At 46.6% G+C, this 21437-nt stretch overlaps 1 protein-coding gene and 1 pseudogene across 2 annotated transcripts in view; both read right to left on the bottom strand.

Moving 5' to 3' along the window:
• Window positions 1–1186, bottom strand: part of LOC147911313 (butyrophilin-like protein 9) — a 14382-nt gene extending 13196 nt beyond the window's left edge. The window contains exon 1 of one of the 2 annotated variants that reach the window (XM_087428111.1): window positions 1038–1186. The gene's annotated coding sequence lies outside the window, so the exon portion shown is untranslated. Of the gene's footprint in view, window positions 1–13; window positions 123–1037 lie in introns of those variants that run through there. The other variant, XM_087428113.1, reaches the window with a different exon arrangement.
• Window positions 1041–20645, bottom strand: LOC147911314 (butyrophilin-like protein 9 pseudogene; annotated as a pseudogene).
• Window positions 20646–21437: the final 792 nt, after the last annotated feature.

Genomic DNA, 21437 nt, shown 5'->3' on the forward strand with positions numbered 1-21437 from the left:
AGAATAGCCTCACCCCAAATTTCAATAGCTTGTTTTCTGTCTCTTGGATCCCACCAGAGCTCAAGGGCTTGTGTCATATGCATTCCTTTATCTCCCCATCCTTGTGGAGTTAGCCTTCTATTCTGAATTTGCAAAACATTAATATGGTTTAAACATCAATACTGTAAAAAATGTATATCAAGACAGCCCCAGACCGTTCTCCATCTTTTCATCCCAATGCACCCCCCTTCTTAAGGCAGCAGTTTCGTTCGTTTTTAGTTTATCCTTCCTGTGTTTCTTTTGTGCAATGTTTCTCCATCATCCTTACACAAAAGTGTACATGCTAGAGAACCTCTTTTGCAATTTGCTTTTTTGTCTTAACAACATCTTAGAAATCACTCCACACTGGTTCATGGAGCCCCTCCTCATTTTTCCAGCTGCACAGCATGACTCACTCCGTTGTGTGATGGACCATACTCAGCGCCTGTGCCTGGACATTTCAGTCATTTCCATTGTTTAACAATTACAAATAAGGCTACAAAGTGAAACTTATACATCCTCCTCTTTTACATTGGAGGTGTGGGAGGTGTATGTTCAGCGGAAACTCCTAGAGGTGGGACTGCTGTCCAGAGGGTGGATGCACAGACAGTCCTGTTAGCTATTGCCAAACTCCCCGGCACCAGAGTGTCTGAACTTTGAACTCTGTCCATGTCTTCAGAGCAGAGGGCCTACTTCCCAACAGCTCCACCCTGTGTGGTCCAGCTGTTGAATTTTTGCCAATCTGATAAGTAAAATAACTGCATCTCACCTTTGATTTGCCTTTCCTTCATTATGAGTAAAAGTGATCATCTTTTCATGTGTTTAAGGGCCATTTGTGTATCTTTTTTATGAACAATTCTTTTGTTCGTTTTCTAATGAATCTTTCTTTTTAATCTTTTTTTTTTTTAAATAGAGATATTTTTCCTTTTCACTGTGACTCTCTACTCCTGAGCAAAGCAGTTCTATCCAAATGGACCCCTCCTCCCTCTTCCCTGCTGGGGCTTGCCCGGGTCACGCACCTGCTACCTCCGCTCCCAGACCGCTACCCCAGAGAAGTCACTGGAGAAGAACCGGCACCCATATGGGCCCTGGTCTGCGGGGACGACGCCGCGGAGCTGCAGGATCACGCTGCCATCGGCGATCTCGTCCGTGACGAGTTGGGTCCTGTTCTGGAACTGCGCCATCTGCCGACCGTGGAGCTCCTGCCCGTCCTGGTACAGGTGCACCACGTCGGAGGGGCCGCTCCGGAACCAGCGGATCTCCATGTGCTGGGCGTCCAGGTACGGCGACAGGTGGCACGAGAACTCCACCTCCTCCCCGACAAGCGCCAGGATGGATTCCTCGGGGCCTACCACCTTGACCTCCTCGTCGAGCGCCTCTAGGACGAGAAGCCAGAACAACGGACAAAATCAGCCCTCCTCAAACATGTTTTTATCACGCCCCTTTGCAGCTCAGGAATTGACAGTAAACCCTTCAAATGAGGAAGATGAGACACACTACAGGACGACTGGTTCGGTTTCTTGAACAAGTAATTGTCATGGAAAATGTGAATGTGCCAGATTAAGAAATACACAAGGCACTTTACAAACAGATACAATGTGTGGTATTGGACTGGTTATTGGTTTGACCCAACCAGCTGCAAATGATACTTTGGGGACAATTATATAAAAGTGGCCAGGGCATTCGATGAAATGGAATCTTTGACCAAAAAAAACCAAATGTCAAAAAAAATGTTACTATTCTCTTATTTGATTAAAAAAATACATATTTGCATAAATGTGCAGAGAAAAAGATCTGAAAGGAGATATACCAAATTGTTGATGGTGGTAACTTCTGCATGATGGGAATAGATGTTTTCTTATTTTTCCTTTGTCTGATTTCCTAATTTTTGTATAATGCATAAGTACAGCTTCTGTGATAACAAAGGGTATTAGAAATAATCTGTGGGCTCCCTGCCTCATGGGTTTTCCTATCTAAAGGCTAAATCCTGCCTTGGGGAGTTGTGTTTATGAGGATCTTTCATTTGGTCGTCGTCTTCGATGGTGTCTCCGTGTGGCCCCTCTACTCCCCCAAGCTAGTCTGTTTTCTGCAGTTTCCATGAGTGTTGCCATTCCTGCAGCAGCTCCTTTGCACGTGCTGTTCCCTGCCACCCGGCATGCCCTCACTCTTTACTCTGGCTTCTGTGCACTTCATTTCCTTCCTTTGAAGTTCAGCTAAAACCCCATCCCCAAGTTCTCCCTTCATGGATCCCACAGATCGTGGAGGTGCATTTCTGTGTTCACGCCATTTGGGACCCCTTGCTGCCCACTGGGCATAGCCCATCACCCTTCCTACCAGCTTCCCTCTCTGGCTTCTCTCCAGCTGCCTGTCCCCCACACCTGATGCCCGGCCCTCTCCTTGGGCACACCCTGCCTCAGTTTCCCCCCATCTGTCATCTTGCTGGAAATGTGCTTCCTGGAAGGCTCTGCTCAAACACTACCTCCTCTCCATGACTCTTCTTGGCTTTCTGGAAAAAACAAACTGCTCTCTTAGCTGTGCTCCCAAATCCTTGGATAAGTTTCTCTTGCAGCCCTGATCACACAGCTGGACAGCCAGCTGTTGATATCACGTCCGTCTCCCTCTCTTGACCACAAGCTGCTTGAGGAACTGGGCTGTGCCCAGTCACCTTGGTATCCCTGGTTCCCAGCTCAGGGAATTAGGGAATTGCATTTGCATAATTAGTTGATACTCTGTGTTGGCTGCTTCTTTCATGAGAGATGGTAGTCCCGAGGTCCTTCCTGCCCTTTGAAAGCTATGGCTTATATGCAGGAGTGGAGTTAAAAATATTTACCAACTGGTTCAGCCCAAGCACAGACCAGCAAGAGTTTCTTTGTACCCTCTTGCTACACCCCTGCCATGCCTGTGAGCTGTAGGGTCGTGGACAGTGTGTAAGGGGTGCCAGGTGGCTGGAGAGATGGTAGAGGAATACTCTGGGGCTGGATGGTGCTCAGGGCCAGTGGCTCTTTAACAACTGGAATGGAGATCTTGTATGTTAGCCACTGGTGTGGTGTGGTACAAGGCTACAAGATCTTAGCCTGGGAGCAGCTGGCAGGAGGGCTGGGCAGAAGCAGATGTGCTCTCATCCTGGCTGGCTGGGCTGCAGATCAGACACCTACTGAGTTCAGCTCCCCAGGCTGGAGGAGAAGGAGGAGGTTGGTGAGGAAGAAGAGGCTGCTGGGCAGAGGTGCTCGCTGGGACGAGTCCAGGGAGACTGGGAAATCCACCATCTCCTCAGCAGTGGGGCCACCTCGAGAAGGACAAAGAGACGGTGGAGTGACGCTGGAGAGCTGGCACTCAGCCCGTCAGGCCTGAAGTCTGTTGATGCCTCAATTATTTTTTATTTAATTCTTACCAGGCCCAGTGACTGGCTTCTTTTAAGCCACAGTCAGATGTGGGAACTCCTTCTGATTTTACCAGGCAGCACTGCTACCGGCGTCGCTGGCCTTGCAGGACTCACGCAGCTGTGAAGGGACAAGGCTAAAGGGTCCCAAAGGAGGCGGCTCTGAGCTTTGTATTGTTTAGAGCCAAGAATAAAGCCACACATTGTGTGTGGGCTCAGCTAAGATTCAGTGGCTTTCCCCAAACAAAGGGAAATCTACAAGGACTCTCAGATGCATTTTCATTCTCCCTGCCCCACCTTGCTCCCATTTCCCTTTGGCCTGGAACATCAGGTCCACAAAACAGAAGAACAAACACAGAGCTCTGATCTTTCGGAAGTGGTATGCGTGCCTGGAAGCTGCCTGTCAACTCCAGCCACATCTGGGACACCTTCCTCCAGTCCTGGGACCTCAGGTGGAGTCTCTAGAAGGTCAGCTGGTAACTGCCACTCCATCTACAGCATCTTAGAGGCCACGGGGATGGGGTGGTCCCTCTAGCCATGCCCCCTGATCTGTGGTCCAGGAGACCCAGCCCCAGCACAGGCAGAGGCGTCCACTCGCACCCCTGATGCCCCCTGGGCCCTGTGGTCATGCCTGGCAGCCTGACAGCCAGGGCGTGTGGGTGGCTGACACATTGTGGGAGGTACGAAATCCTCTCCACATTTCTCCTCTGTTTAGATGTGCCACATTAGGCAGATTTTTTAACTGGCTAAACCTCAGTTTCTTTGCTGGAACAGTGGAAGAAAACACTGCCCACTCAGAAGGCTGTTAAGCCTCCCTCGGGCTGGCTGGGTGCTCTTTATAATAAAAGCCAGCACCTCCTCCCTCGTCCTCCACCTTCCAGACATCTGCTCTCTGTCTTCTTTCAGAGACTGCACCCCTCTCCTTTCACTCCATCGGAGACCCCCCCATTCTACTCTCCAGTACCTCAGTCTCCCCTCTCCCTCCTTCTGCCCCCCACCCCTTTGCTTGATTTTCCTTCTCCTGCAGACCTGCCACATGGCGCATGTTCCTGAGGTCCTGTGGCTGCAGAGCCCCCAAGATGCCATCAGCAATACTACCAGCAGGGAGTGGACAAAGGACTTTAAAAGCTGCTGGGTCATGCAGGAGAAGAGTGGTCAGAGGAGGTGTGAGAGTTAGTTAAGCGGCGGGGGTGGGGTCCCTGAGTGACTGTGAGCTGGAAGGCCCTGGGCTGGTGGAAATACAGCCGGAGGGAGGGGCAAGGGCCTGCGAGGCAAGTGGCCAGTGTCTGGGGGCCCTGCCCTCTTGTAGGCAAAGGGACAAGTTGGGTGGCTCCATTCGTTTTTCAGGAAGAGCCCCTTTAGGGGAGGAGGCAGGAGTCTCCTCTGTGGAGACTTGGCCATTTTGATGGCTGGAAGCTATTGGAACCACTGTTTACCCAATAGCCAGCATAACAGAAGCCTTGGGTCGGAGTCCAGGCTCTGGCCCAACAGTCCATCCTCTTGCTCTTTTGGTTGATGGTAGGAATGTGTCTGTGACAGGCCTGGAAACCGGCAACAAAGGACTCCAGAGCAGGGGTGCACGCGGCTTTGCATTTTCTCTCCGTCTCCCTGTCCCCTTCTCTTTTGTGTCCCAGTCTTTTTTCTGGACTCTCACATGGAGCCCAGGAGGGCACAGCCATCAGGGCTATATCAGCACCAGCTAACGCCTTCCAAAACAAACAGGGCTCACAGGGATCCATTTGGATCGGCTAGATTCTCAGGAATCAGTCAAGACTTGTGTTAGGTGGTACTCAGGTCCTCCCACAAGGCAGCGAGGGGGTGTTAGGCCTCATGGCTGGGGTTGGGGGTGCCTCACAGGAGGAGCACATGCTCCAACTTCCCTGGGCCGGGGGATGGTGCCCCCTCCTGGGGGGCAGTCAGTGTGTTCCAGACCGTGGAATTACTAACGGGACTGCAGTGCTCTGTTGTGATACACTTGTGTGATTTCCATCACTAAGGTGCAGGGCGAGGAGGTTGTAAACACAGGCACACACATACATGTGCACATGCCCACAGCAATAAAAACTAACATGAACTGAGCGCTTACTATCTACCAGGTGCTTACCTATACCAGAAGTATTAATATTATTATTACTAATAGATCCAAATTACAGACAAGGAAACTGAGGCCAGGGAGGCTAAGTGACTTGCCCTGAACACACAGCTAGGAGGTGGTGGAGTGGGGGTTCCTCTCAAGCTCAGCGCTTCGCTGGACACAGAGTCCTCAGCAGCTGTGCCGTGTGTCAGGGCTGGGTGCATTCTCAGTCCTCCAGCCCCCAAACCATGACCCTGTTAGGGACTTCCTGGCCACAGACCCTGACGCAACACTCACCCTGATGGCATCTCACATGCTCTGAAGAAGTGGCTTGAGTCCACAGGTGTCAGCCACAAGACCAACCAACCAACCAACCATCAAATGAATAAAAATCTAAAAACCCCACCGCTGATAATACAACTTAAAACTGGAATCTCTCTCAGACCTGTCAACAGCATCTTCTTGGATAGGAGACAAATGCCCCATGGTCCCTTTCTCCCAACACACAAGGACATGGCCTTGAAAGCCTTTAATCGGAAGGAGACAGTCTGGCAATTTCCTGAAGTGACTTCAGAGGGGCTGAATGCCCTTCTTGCCCTCCTTCCCACATGCTGCCTGAAGTTACCCCTCTTCCAACCTCACTCTGAGGTTTAAAGGCTCTGATCCTTATCAAACAAGTACCCTTGTGAGTGGAAACACTGTAAATGGATTTCAGAGTCTATTTCTGGTGGGGAAAGGTGAGAGACTGGACATGCTGGATATCTGGGGAAGAAGGAGGGCCCAGTGAGGAGAGGGACAGCCAGAAAGGGGGTCTCAGACTGGAGCTAAGCTTTGCTGGTGGGGTATGTTCTCCCTGCTTTCTAGGGGCCTCTAGGTTGTTTCCTCCTGAAGACACAGAGGGAGGAATAAGGGTTGTGCACACTAATGCTGAAGAGATCCAGGGGAAGCCCATTTCTCCTCTTCCTCCTCATTTTCTCCCTGGCCCCACTCCAACCCCATTCGGTTTTCTCCTCCTGCAGCTGCAATTCCTAAACAACGCTTGACGTTCTCTTGATTTCCAGCCCTTCAGCTCCTGGACGTCTCTTTATTTATTTCTTTAATTTTTTATGAGGAAGATCAGCCCTGAGCTAACATCTGCCAATCTTCCTCTTTTTTTGCTGAGGAAGACTGGCCCTGGGCTAACATCTGTGCCCATCTTCCTCTACTTTATATGGGACACCGCCACAGCATGGCCTGACAAGCAGTGCCTCGGCGTGCCGGGAATCCAACCCCGGGCTGCTAGCAGTGGAGCACGTGTGCTTAACTGCTACGCCACGGGGCTGGCCCCTGGGTGTCTCTTTAAAGATTATTATTTTTTTGCTTTTGTTACTTGGTGAGGTTGGGCTGCATAACAGTGGTGTGCATTGCCCTCCTCCCATTCCCCACGTCCGAAGCTGTAAGCTCCACCGGGTAGGGCTTCTGCACTCTTGCACCTTCTCCCCATCCAGCGCCAGCTGCGATGCTTTGCCCCCGAAAAACTCTCAGTTAATGCCCACTGGCTTGTTTTTGTTTGATTTCAATAGGCCCACAAGAGGATTTCCACCCCTAGTCTCCTCTAAGAAAGATGAACCACCCCAAGAAGGAACCCTCAGGGCCGGCCCGGTGGCCTAGCGGTTAAGTGCGTGCACTCTGCTGCAGTGGCCTAGGGTTCGCAGATTCGGATCCCGGGCGTGCATACCCAAGCAAGGCCTGTCAAGCCATGTTGCGGTGGCACCCCATATAAAGTGGAGGAAGATGGGCACGGATGTTAGCTCAGGGCCAATATTCCTCGGCAAAAGGAGGAGGAATGGCATCAGATGTTAGCTCAGGGCTGATCTTCCTCACAAAAAAAAAAAAAAGAAGGAACCCTCAGTGAGGCTTGAAATGGCTTGAGGTGGAAATGGGATGTGTCTGAATCCTGCCTCCTCAGTGGAACTGCCTGAATGGGCATCTCCCCTTGGCCACACTTGAAACACCCTGTCCTGCAGCCAGGCTCAGCTGACAAGAGGGTGCCAACCCATCTTGTGCTCTCTCCAAAACCTCCTGCTGTCATTTTCTGCTTTCCATTTCTGCAAGGTGGACAGTTAGATAGGCAGTGAGAATGAGCCACACACCTGACAGGTAGCAGCAAAAGGTCTGAAATGGCAGATGAGTCCTGGTGATCTCAACTCCCCTGCAAAGGAGACAACTGTTGTAAGTGTCTTGGTCTCAGATGCTAAGATCCCCTAGACACAGGCTGACAGTCGAGTCAGCTCTGTCACAGAGGGGCCAGCTCGTCTGTGACAGAATTATCCGCCCACCTTCCACCTTAAGACACACACTGCTTGCTCTGTCCTTTGCTATAGAAATCGAGATGGAGAGAACAAAGTGAGGAAGTCCCTGTCACATCCTGTCTCTGTGAGGCAAATCATGAATTGAATTTCCATGGAAAGTGTCCTGCCAAAGTTTTAGAAGGAGAGCAAAGGTATCTGGGGGCTTTGTAGAAACTGCAAACTGCAGAGGCTCAGAGCAGGAAGAAAATGCTCCAGCTGGCTGCCCAGGATCTCTGGGATCCAGGGAGGCAGGATGGCCATCCCTGACTAGCCCTTCTCTCTTAACCATCACAGGGAAAGACACAGAGACTGGACTGGAATATCCGCTAACTAAGGGTTGGGAAAGGGCTGATGCCCAGCTCTTAACTTGCCATACTCCCCCCTGCAGGGCAAGAGCAGGAAGGAAGACAGCCTGGGAGCGTTGCCATAAGTAAAACCCACAAGAGCTGTTCACACACAACTTGGAAATACAGTGGGGCACTGTATTGGGATTACTCTAATGGAGTGGAACTCAAAAAAGAAGAAGCAACCACTACCCTAACCCACCCCATTTTGACATAGGCCTCGGTGCAACTTTGATATTAGTGGGAGAGAAGTACAGTGGACCAAGGTGCCAGCCACCTGGCTGCACCCCACACTGACACCCTCCCTAGGGGACAGATCAGAGCTGTGGCACAGGGTAGCTAAAGCACATGCAGGACACCCCCAGAGACTCTCAGAAATGCCTGATGTTTGGGGTGGGGCCTGGCAGGTGCTCAGGCTCTGGGTGAGCAGGTGGAGGTGAGAACACTGAGCTATGGGGCACTGACTTGAAGGTGACCCTCCATGTTCAGGCAGGCTGGTGCATATATCCTGGGCTTATGCATGCATAAAGATGTCCTACACAGTAAAGGGGGCTAAGTGGTGAGCTCAAATGGTGGGTGCAGGTCCTTGGGGCTGGGGAGACACAGGAGTGCTCAGGGACAGATTGAACTTAAAATGGACACTGAACAGGATCAGGGAAACAGGAGGGTGAGGGGAGGGGGACAGACATTCTGAGGGCGGGGGGTTGCTGTGTGGAGACGAAAAGTCTACAGGCTTGCTGAGAGAGTTTATGAAACGCTCCAGTGGAAGGGAAGGCTAGACAAAAATAGATAGGACCCAATTCCAAAGGACCTTTCATGCCACACAGGGAAGTGGAGCGACATCCTGGGCAGCTGAGAGCCATCTGGGAGTTCAAAGGATCTGAAGTGATTCAGGCTAGAGAAGGAAAATGGCAGCTGGACCAAGGGGCTATTTGGAAACGTTAATCCTTGCTTTTCATTGCCCTTTACCTGAGGTCCTCCACACTGCCTGGGGAGAGGTGAGACTGTCACAGCAGGAATGCAAAGGCAGCAGGCAGAGTCCATTTCTGTGATCCCAGGCACAGCCTTCCTGGGATGTGGGAGGGAGACCCCACCTAGCACTGCCTGCACACCAGGGTGCTCACCCAGCAGGAACAGGACCCCATGGCCGTCTCACCAGCTGTATATGGGCACCTCCAGTCCAAGGCCTCAGGAAAGGTACAAAGTCCTGTACTCAAAAAAAGAGTGAGCGCTGGACTCCTGGTGGGTTATAAGTGAGACAGGAAGGACCCTCACCTGTCCTTGGACGGTGGAGAACCCACCACGCTTCAGCCTCTCCATCAGGTCCGTTAGGACAATTCTGCTTGGTGGACACCAGCCCTCACCATGACACGGTCTGAGGGAATTCCCGGGCAGAGGAGCGGAAGAGTCCCTTCCTCAACACAAAGGCCATTCTCACACACAGCTGGGACACCAGAGGAGATGGAATGAAAGTCATATCCAACTCACAGGTAGGTGGATTAATCCTTCTCTTCTGCCAAGGAAGGATGGCAAAAGACAGCAGTAAGGGTGGCTTAAGATAAACTTGTGAGCACAGAGGCAGGCTTGAGAGGGAGGGGAGTCATCTCCCCTCCTGAGTTTGAAAATAAAATGTTTCCCTCATCCTCAGAGTCCATGCAGGAATTTGTGTCACCTCTATCTCCCCACTCAGTGACCATCCTAGCTTTCCAGCCTTCTCTCTTTTTATTCTTGGCCCCTAATCTTCACCAGCCCAGCGCGTGCAGCCTTCACATCCATGCCCATGCTTTTGCATGTGGTGTCCTGCTCACTTCTTCTCTCTGACAATCCATGTTCTCTTTCGCCAAGGTCCTCACAACACTTCTTCTTCCAATGTCTTCATGGGTGAACTCTGTGCACAACCTCTTCCTTGTCACTCTTCAAGTTGCTACCTATAGTTTGGACTTGTGAAAATATCTCATGAGGCACATTTGCAAATGTCTTTATGTGACTGTATTTTCTTTTCACCTACAGTTTGGACCCCTGGAGTTCAGGGATCAAGTCTCCTTGGCCCTTGGCATATTCTCAGGCACCAGCAGATTCCACCTGGCATAGGTGAGTCACATGGGTTGACTCACAAAGGAAGAGACAGTCATTAAGGCAGATGGTTTTTGGTCTACACTGCTCAGGGGCTGTCTTGACATGAGTACAGGCACGTTTGCCCGCTCCATTGACCTACAGCCACCAGCACACAAAGAAATATAAAGCTGCTTTCTGTGTGGTGGGGACTGGCTTTTTCCCAGGAACTGGCCTTTCTCCCATGGAGAGAGTTGCAAATTGTAACATTTCAAGGCTCTTGGAGCGTCGTAGCACAGGATGGACTGGCCATCTGTGCCGGGCTAGGACGATAACCAAAGAGAACAATGCACGTACACAATTACTGGGCTGGGATATTAGCCAGGGGGCTCAATGCACGCACGCCACTGATAACCATTTGTGCGTGGAAACACTAAATGCTTGCTCTGCGAACTCTGTAATTGCTTACTCAAAAAATTATTGATGGTATAAAAACTGCTGGAAACTGAGACCTAGTGAGAGTTCCACCTATGGAAGGGACGTCTTGCCCAGGACGTGTGATCCTTGCCCAGCCGCGTTGATTGACAGGACTCTCCCGGCAGTGGGGTGTGAATATTGTGAGTAATTGATTTGATGTGAAGTAATTGATTTGATGTGAAGTAACTGATCTGATGTGTTCTCTTTTCAGTCAACCTGGTGTTTCTCTTTCCGGTTGATTTGTGTCATTTCTCTTCCGCTGATATGGATGTTTTCCCTTTCCAGTCGAGCTGATGTTTTTTCCCTCTTAATATTTGACAATACTATTCGGATCTGTTTGCAGACTATCGGCTTTACTATCCTCTATATAATAAAATATACCTTCAGTCCATTTGTTTGGAGTGGAAAGTGTCTTTTACGTCTCCGATCGAATCCCCGAACCTCTCGTAACAGGGGCAGAAAGAATGGATTGGATAATTTCACATCAACCTCCCCCCGAGCCCAAAGCATTGCTCCCGAACCTTCCTCATTACATACTTTCCTTCGTTTTTCTCCAAGGAACTCATACTGAAAATTCCTGTGCCACCATTGTGCTTTTGTCACACAGGCGGTGAAGCACACACACACTGAGAGAGAGGGAGAAGCACATTGCTCTCGGAGCTGCAGGCACTCATCTTTAGCTGGTTCCCGGGGGATGTCAGGGGCTGCAGGGGCTGCACATACTCTTCCACTGCCCAACCAGCCTGAAGTCTCCAAGGTCAACAGGCATTTCTGGGGTAACTTGTAAAGTGCTACCCAAAGGCATCAGCATTGGATACTCCCACCTCAGAGGAATTCCTGTGCAGTAAAGAATTAGCCAGCATCCTCTCCTAGCATGCAGAGACGTATAGAATGAGAGTTGGTTGTGAAGGAGCCACCAGTTCAATGCAGGCCCTGTGAGAACAGTGCTCACACGAGTGCCATCCATTTGGAGAGGCAGTGGATGGGCTCTGGTGGATGTATCTTCATTATGCTCTTTCAGAGAGCCAGCCCAAACTTAGAGTTTGACAGAGATTGAGTTACGAAAAGATTGTAATGGAAGAAAAAGTGATAAGGCTGTTTCTTAAAGATGGTGCTCCACGCCCATGGGCATCAAACCTGTGCTTCCTTCCCCAGCATGGGCGGGCTGCACAGTGTCGTCCACAACCTCTCCTGGCTCCTCTGGCGAACAAACAGCACCTGTTTGTTCTGTTCGGGGGAACCCATTTTAAGGAAAACTATTTACAATTTCTAAATAAGGCCAAAAAGTGGCCAACATGTCCTTCCAATGTCATATGGGGGCACTGGCACAATAAGGATTAATTATTTATTAGGGCACTTGGTTTGACTATTGTTTACTATTACTTGAAGGTCCCAGACTTAGTGCACTTGCATATTTAACTTGTAGATTTTGTCCAACAGAGTTGCGAATAATTTCTGTCTAATGGAGAAAATAGTCTCAAAGGTATGGTGTCCCAAAAGGTGGGACATTAACCACTTCATATATAAGCTGGTAATCTTATCCCAACATTGCTATATTAAGCTGCCTCGATGTACCTAACTTTTCAAATGCTCTTTGAACCACTCTTTACCATATTATTGATTCCCTCAAGAACTAATGGGTTGAATAAAATCTTTGACACAAGTTCATTTATATTTGAATGATTCATGTTTAAATTTTTTAAAAATTATACTTTGTTCACGTTTTAAAAATTATGAGAAACTAAAAACACATTTATTATTGTTTTAAAAATTATACCTTGACAAGTCATTAGCCTAGAAACAGCTTTTCTGGAAAGTGCCCTGACCCTGGCCCTAAATGAGCAGTAACTGGCAGGACCATCCGCCCGGCCTCCTCAGCACCGTGCACTACTCACTGTCGTGATGAGCCCCAGTCCATCCCTGATGGAGCCCAGATAAAATGGGATCATCTGGAAAACATTGCCAGAAAAATCAGCTTCAACAGTGTCTTCTCCCAAATACTAGAGGTCCTTGTAGGAGACCCTTCTGCCTTCCTCTTTGTCCTTTCAGGATTAGGTTTCTAAATGTCTAAGTAAAAATGACAATGTCATTACAAAGACTTTTAAAAAGGAACATTCACAGCCTTAGTTGTGAGAACATCCACTCACTGCTGTACTTACATCATTGGGCCTAGGAACTAGTAAGGATGCAAATCCCCAGCTAAAATTGAGCAGCTATGTTCCCGTCACAGGGCCCAAGAGGGCAAATGGTGGCCCCCTCTGAAGTTTGAAACTAAGAATCAAGCTGTTTTCAGTAATTGCCTGAGGGAGAAATAGGCGGGTAACGTGGTTCAGAGTTGACCTCTGGTGACTACTAAAATGTCTGTCCAATAGTGGGCTGGGGGAGGGGAGGGGCTGCTGGGAGGTAGAGAAGCCTGCAGTGGATTTGGTGGCCAGCCAGGGCCCTTCCACGGCACATGGGCCACTGTCCTCAACAAGCACAGTTGGGACAACACACCAACTCCCAGGAGGAAAACGGAGGCGGCAACAAAGAGACTAGAAACAGAGGTGAGCTCCTCCACAGACGGAAGAACACGGTGAGACCTCAGGGATCATCTCGCCCAAGGCCCTCACTGCGCAATCCAGAACCAGAAGCCCCGGACTGTGAGGGACTCCAGTGACCTAACAGGGAGGCAGAGCTTCTAGGACACCACACATCCTACGGCCGAGTGCAGCTCTGAGAACCTGCCCCAGATGGGCCGAGAGCTAGTCATGGACACAGTGTCCCTGTTGAGACTCGGTTCTGAAGTCTGCAAGGGACGCTCCACAGGGCCCCACTCCCATTGCTCTGTGCACTGTTTCCATCTTGTCCATCTTGGCATCTGATATGCAGAAATTCATTGTTACAAAAAATGCTTCGGTGAATGTGTTCTGTGCATTTGTGTAATTATGTCCTTAGAACAGAAGAAGATTGCCGGATAACAGGGAACATGCATTTAAGGTTTTGATGGCTACCCTGCAAAAATGCTGTGCCTATCAGTACTTCTAGAAGCAGAGTACAATGGTGCCCATCTCTGTACACGCTTTTTAATAAACATTGATGTTGCAAATCTTTTGCATTTTGCTAAATTTATTTTACTGCACCCTTTCCTATCCTGGTGAAGTTGTGCATCTTTTCATGTTTATGGTCTGCTTGTATTTCAGGTCTGTGAGTTGTCTGTTCTGTCTCATGCTTATATTTATACTCGACTGTTTGCCTTTTCTTATCCATTTGTAGGCATTCTTTAGATATTTTGGATATTGACCAGAATTATTGTCTGTAATCATTGAGGCAGATATTTTACCCATTGCTTGTGTTTTTACTTTATTTATGGTATCTTTCATCTTAGAGAGATGAAAATTTAATGTAGATAAATATGCCAATAATTTATTTTATAGCTTCTGGGGTCTGTGTCATGATTGAACATAAATTTAGTTTTAAATGATTAACATATGGTACAAATATTTCTAGGATCTTCTTCTAATAATTCTATAGGTTTTGTTTCGTTTATATTCATTAGGAGTGTGTGTGTGGTGGGGGAATATAAAGTCTCCCATGCGAAGCAAATATCATATCGCCTGTTAGAGAAAACCCCAGTTTCCCCGACTGAAGCGGCCTCTTCATACTTACTGCATTTCCGTACATTGTTAGGTCTGTTTCTACAGGCTCTGTTCTGTTCCATTGACCTACTTATCTCTTCCCATATCAGTAACACACTGTTTTAGTGACAATTTGATATCTGAAGGGCATCTCACTTCTGATTATACTTCCTTTTCTAAAGTGTTTGAGCTATATTTACGTATTTGCTCCTCCATATGAACTTCAGAATCATCTCCTGTATTTTTCAAAATCAATATCTTGGGGTTTGGATTGGAGTAACTGACACCTTATAACATGTTAGTCTCCCACCCAAGAATATAGTCCACTTTTTGTCATTCAACACAGTCTTTTAGTTTTCTTCTTCAGCCACATTAGTTGTTGAGACTTTTTTCCTGGATTTTATTTCACAGATTGTGTGCTATTATGAAAGGGATTTTAAAGAGTGTTCTAATTTGTTATTGCTAGTGTCTGGGGAAAATCATTGCCCTGTTGTTTATATCTTGTACCTGATCACCCTTTAAAGCTCTCTTATCAGTTCGAATAGTTTTTCGGTTTATTCTCTTGGGTTTTCTAGGCAAACAATTTTATCATCTGCAAGAAATACATTCTTTCTTTTGTATTTCAATATTTATGCTTTTAAAAATTGCATTGTTGGGGTTCTCAAGAACACTTGTAAGTAATAGCATTGATAGCAGACATTCTTGTGTTATTCTGGATTTTAAAGCTAATGCTGCTGGTGTTTTTAATATTAACTGTGGTGTTTGCTACATGTTTTCTAAAAGATACACTATCGAGTCTTTTCCTTCTATTCCTAGGTTACTGAAAGGAATTTAAAAATATGGAATGGTTGTCTAATTTATCAATTGCTTGTTAAACATCTATTAACTTGATAGTTAATAATTTTTGTCCTTAGTGAAATGAGTTTCATTAATAGAATTCCCAATGCTGAACCATTCTTGTATTCCTCCAATAAATTCTACTCAGTCATGGGTATTACTCTTTTAATATTCTGCTGTTTGTATACTAATATTTAATTTAGGGTTTGTCTTCCATATTCATGAATGAGATAGGTATATAATTTTCTTTCATTTATCTTTCTTTTTTTCTCCCTCAGTGTTTTCTTTATCCAATTTGGAATAAAGATTGTGCAGTCATCTTAGAAAAAGTAAGAAAGCTTTCCATCTTCTCTGCTAAGTTTTTTAAATATCACAGAACTGTTTGTTTGATCGAGTAACTTAGAGAACCATCTGGACAAGCCCTTTGGGAGAAGCAGATGTGTAACCACTGTAGAAGTGTATTCTATTCAGGTTCTCTGCCTAGACAAACTTGCCAATTTTGATCATTTAGTTTTTCTGGAAATTATTCATTTCATTTATGTTTTCATATATTGTTCATATTTATTGGTTTAAACTATGCATGATAATCTCATAATTTTTAGCCTCTATATCTGGTGGTATATTCCTTTTATTGTTTATGATATTACTTATGTGTTCCTCCTTTTCTTCCTCCCTTCTTTCCTTCTTTCTTTTGAAGTCTTGCTAAAAATAGTTTATTTTTTTACCATTTGAAAGAAAAAGCTATTGTTTTTATTTAACAAATCTATGTATTTTCCTAGTTCTTTGATATCTGCTTTTGTCTTTTAGATTTTTCCTTCTACTCTTTTAGAGGTCATTTTATTATTCTGTTTTGGCATCTGATTGACATGCCTATGGCCTCATTTCCTTTGTGTCACTCTAACAAATTCTCTCTAACAGAGTCTTTAAGGTTCATCCTTATTCACTGTGTATCCCCTAGAGCCCATCCCATGTAAGGTTTATTTATTATTGTTTATTTCCAAGTAGTCTGTCATTTTAGTTTCATTTTCCTCTTAATGAAAGAATGACTTAGAAGAATACTTTTTGTGTGCTTGATCACATCCCTTTGTTACAAGCCTTCTCTGTGATCTTGTTTTAGATATATCTCTAGATAAATAAGTGTCTATATATAAAGCATTTAGAACGGTGTCTGGTATATAGTTAGTGTTTGCTCCTTTCATCCTTACTGTAATCTATTATAAGAAGCATAAGACTTTTTTTCTGCCACAAGATAAAGTTTCCATATTTTAATAGGAGAATGTAATTTGTCACATTTTTTGTGGTTACTGATTTGCTCTGACTTCTTCTTCTCCTAACTTTATGTTCCTATGAAAAGTGATTTCTTTTTGTTGTATGTTTTCTTTTCTGACTGGGTGGATTGTACAGTTTTCTTTCTCTGTGTGCCCTCTAGTGGTTTGAAAGTTCTATAACCTAATCCATTCCCCTTAGAAATCCATGAACCTGCATTTTTTCTCAGTGGCTAGACGTGCTGGTCACTTCTGAATGAGACACAATGTTGAGTTTGCTTTCACATCTCTTCCTTCCTTTCTACTCTTCCCTCCAAACTCCCAGGTTTGGCGGAAATCGTCTGGACGTTTTGTTTCAGATGCTTTTACATACGATTTTTCCTTCTTCTATTCTAGAAAGTATTTTCTAGAAATATTAGAAATCACAGATGCATTAGCAGCAGTTATCATAACAATCACCACTTTTGGCAACTTTGTGGCTCCTCACTGTTTCTTGTGTGACATGTCTCATCGCTTTCTCTTTTCTTGGGGTCATTTTGCTTGAAATATCCTCCAGTATTTTATCTCATTAAATGTCCTTCGGTAGTCTAATTTCTCTGATTCCCTTCATTTCTGAAGATTTTCTTGTACTTTCTTAGTTGAAAGATAATTGTTCAAAAATGTAAATATGACCATGGGAGGCAATGGGATTGTAACAGAGTCATGTGGGAACGGACGTAGAGGGTGGTGTAAATGAGTTAATCCTGATCCCTCAGCGCAGGGAGTCAATAGAGGGTGATGGTGATATAAACACAGGATTCAGACATCAGAAAGTAACCACAGAAAAACCAAACCCAAAGTCACAAAGTTCTCCCTCGGGCAACAAGACTGGGGTGGGGAGGGAAGAGATGAAGAAGGGAGGGAGATTAGGGGGCTGTTGCTTTTTATTACAATGCTTTTTGTTCAGTTTTACTCTTTAAACATGAACCTGCTTTACTTTGATGAGAATATATGTATTTTAAATATAAGGGGCTTTTTAGTTCTGACCAGATCTGAGATGTAAAGTCAGGTTTTATGTGAGTAATTCAGCTATTTTTTTGGCCATATAAAGAGAGATTAAACCACATAGGAGCTCACAAAATGAATCTCTCTTTCTCCTGCTATGTCTCACACACACACACACACACACACACACACACACACACCCTCTATGTGTGGGTGAGTGGCTATGTGCATGTGTGTAGCCAGGCCCTCCCTGGTTGTCCCAGCCCCTCGCTCGCTCTCTCTCTCCTTTCCTACAAGGAGGTAAATTTCTGATATCTCCTTCCACAGTGTCCTCTGGGCTGACCACTTTGTTTCTAGACAACAACCCCTTGACCCAGCCCACCACGTATCCCTCATGATGGTCCTCTGCCAGTTCTTGGCTTCATATTTCTTACTCCCTTCAGGACACACAGGAACCAGCCCTCACATGTGCCACTCACCAAGTGCTCTGAGACCCCCTGCTCCCTCTGGCCCCCTGGACTCAGTCCATCTTCTGCAACCCAGTCTGTTTCCTCTCCTTAAGGCTCCTCAGGAGACATGCCTCCTCCCCAGGCACAGTCGGTGGGCCTCGCTCCTGACTCAGGACCTACAGTGCTGCTCCCCACCACTGTCCTGAGGTGGGAAAGCTCAGAAGGCTGCCGCAGAAGGCAAGGTCTCCTGAGCCTCCAGCAGCCGAGGTCTGCAGTGGTTGGACACTGACACCATCCTGGGCTCCAGTAATAGCCACTGGGGCCTGCAGTCCTTTCCATGGCTGCTGGTTTTGCTTTATTCATTTTTATTATGAAAAGCATGTGGTGGTTGGGATTTTTGGAGGAGATGCACATTAGCACCCATTTTTCTAATCTGACTACCATGTTGCATTGATGTTAACTTTTTCACCTATTCATATGAAGTTTTGACAAAGATTCCTTGACAAAAATCAGGTTCCTTTGAGCCCTATTCTTCACTACCATCAACCTTGGCCTATAAAGACTGTAGTTTCCCAGCACAAATGATTTCTTTTACCACCCTACCTAAGAGACTTGAACAAACTCTAGCATCATTTCTAACAACTCAAGGCTGTGTCCCTGGGATGACCCATTCTCCTTTGAAGTTCCTACCTGGGAAAACTCAGAGCTCACAAAGGAATTTACCATTTGTGTCAGCCAACACTTGAAGATAGGGTCCCTGTCTCCCAGTCTCTCTAGGAGAGTGGGAGCCAGTGTCCACAAGCAGTTAGCAAACCCAGATAGCCTAGTCATATGGACCAATCCTCCTTCCTGCTTTTTGTAAATTTCCACTTCCCTGCTTTCTCTCCCCATTCCCTCATCCTCCCTTTAAAACATGTAGTTACCTCTGCACTAGTTGAATTTGGGCTGAACTTACACTAGACTCTCTTCTGTCAACTTAAAAAGGAAATTTGCCTGTTATTTTATCTCAAAATGAATTTATTTGGGAATAGCCAAAAGAATTGCAATTTGGAATCTGCATGCTATGGCAAACCGTAGGCAAATCCAGAAAACACAAAAGGCGAACTACATTTATAGAGAAAATGGGGGCAGTAGGGAGGGGCTATTGTAAAGGAAAGTCCATTAGGGGAGAGTAACAGTTCAGGGCAGCGATGGCTTCTCATTGGCTGAGCTGTGGCATTTCTCATTGGCTGGGCTGTTGCCAGGTGGGGAGAGAAATGTTCCTTCAATAGTAAAGTAGTTTTACTTGCTGTCCAATATGCAAACATCTCTTCCTGTTTGGTTTAATTGAGGATGTGTGATAGGGTGTGAGAGCTCCCCCTACAGGCCTTAACACCAATTGTGTTAAGATTTCTACTATTAATTTCCACACTTCCATACTGCAATAGTTATTACTGAATAAAATCTGTCTTGGTTGCTTGGGCTTCTTATGAACCCATGCAGAAGCTCCCTGATGGGCATCTGAAACCATCAATTCATGGCCTAAAATGAAAATACCCACTACCTGAGAACCTAGAACTTGCCCTTTCAAAGCCGCCTTTCCCTCTATCCCCTCAGTCTAGCCACGCTGCCGTCTCTTACCATAAATCCTCCCTCTGGACCCCCAGGACATCCGGCTTACCTCAGAGTGCTCCTTGGACCCTCACACTAGCTGAATAACCCATACCTTTGCAGGCCTCTTAGAGCCACTGCTCCATGCCACTGTTATCAAAAGGAGAAAACATCACAGTGGAAGGCCCAACTCCTACATTATACAGACAGGAAACTCAGCCACACAGGCACATCCCCAATTCTGTGCACAGAGGATTCAAAAGAGCATAATATCTGTAGCACATCTTTCTGGAACATCAATTTTACTATAAGATTTGGAAGAAACAAAGCTATTTAGAGTTCTAGGCAGCTCCCACAAATCCATCAGTGTCGGCTACAAGATCAAAACTGTCCTCAGATAGCAGAGAGGAAACTGGCACCAGCAGCTGAAATGGGAAAAATGGCTCTCAAGAAGAATAGATGATCCACCCATGCCCTTGAATTCTCCTGAAACCTCTTTTTTGAGCTGTAGGAAGATTACTGTACCCTATGATAGACTACCAGAAATGCTTGTGACTCCTACTCTTCAGCAACCAAATGCTCTTTTGGACTCTTGAAGCTTGGAGGCTGAACACAACAGAAACCTGCTCCTGCACATGGAGCTGCTGTGAATGCAGAACCAGAGTCAGCTGTTGAAAGTCCTTGGTGAAGCTAACTCCCTTCCAGCTCTTCCCTAAGGCCGAGGAGTAATGAGTCCTTCCCCTATGGGGTCATTCCACTGTGTCCTCTCAGTTGGCTAGCAGGAAACCCTGAACCATCTCCTCTCACCCATAAACACGGAAGAAAAGAGGGACAAGAGTAGGAGAAGGGAGAAGGAAAAACAACTTAGTCTCTGAAGTTTTGCCCAGGTGAGGGTGGAGGGGCTGGCCTGCACCTAGGTCCAATGGACCTCTCCTCTTATCTTCCAGGTGGATCCTGGCCATCCTTTAAGCTCAGCAGTTATTTTGGACACAATGCTTTTGAAGGCCATGGAGGTGCCAGATAGCATCTTAGTCTGAAAACCATGGAGAGAATGTCACAGTATTTGTACACCTCCATCCTCCACTGTACAAAGTCCTCTCAGCTGGGCTTGCCATGCACAAACAGCAGCATATATTTCTTGCACTGCTTCTACCCACACTATTTGTGTCCCACACCTGGTCGACTTCCTGCACCATGTTGTTGGGCTCCATGGAGCTTATGATATTCATGCTCCACAAAGTACAGGAAGCATGGCTTGAATTCCCCACACTGTTTCTTGTCTTAGCTGACCACCACTGGATGTTTGATAGCTTCACTCTCTTTGAGCTTCCTGCCTGGTCTTTCCAGCTGACCTGAAACACAGATGTCTTCCTATGAAGGCCACTGATTTTCTGAAAAGTGATGCTGATGAACTTCAGCCCTGACTCCTGGCCCTCCCCAGGCTGTTGATTTTCTGTGTTGCTTCTCTTATAGTAGCCAGCCCTGGTGGGCTAGTGGTTAAGATTTGGTGCACCACCATGGCTCATGTTTGTTTCCCAGTCAGGGAACCCAGCACCCATCTGTCAATTGTCATACTGTGGTGGCTGGGTGTTGCTGCAATCCTGAAAGCTATGCCACCAGTATTTCAAATATCAACAGGGTCACGCATGATGGACAGGCTTCAGCAAAGCTTCTAGATGAAGAGAAACTAGGGTGAAGGGCCTGGCCACCCACCTCTGAAAAAATTGGCCATGAAAACCCTATGAACAGCAGTGGAGCATTGACTGATATAGCTCCAGAAGGCGAGAGTAGGGTGTAAAAAGACCAAGCAGGGTTCTGCTCTGCTGTACACAGGGTTACTAGGAGTCGGAATCCATTCAACATCACTAACAAACTCTTATAGTAGGAATTAAAGGTGGAAATGGCTTAAACTCTCTGCTTTGGGTTTGCAGACACCCTATGCTGTGGCGTGCAGGATGGGAAGGACTGCAGCTGTTGGCTGGCCCAGCTGATGGCAGGGGTTCTATGGTGATGGTGTAGCC

Source organism: Ceratotherium simum, unplaced genomic scaffold, assembly GCF_057802395.1.
Source record: "Ceratotherium simum simum isolate JZ-2026a unplaced genomic scaffold, ASM5780239v1 HiC_scaffold_43, whole genome shotgun sequence".
In the NCBI taxonomy this organism is placed as follows: domain Eukaryota; kingdom Metazoa; phylum Chordata; class Mammalia; order Perissodactyla; family Rhinocerotidae; genus Ceratotherium; species Ceratotherium simum.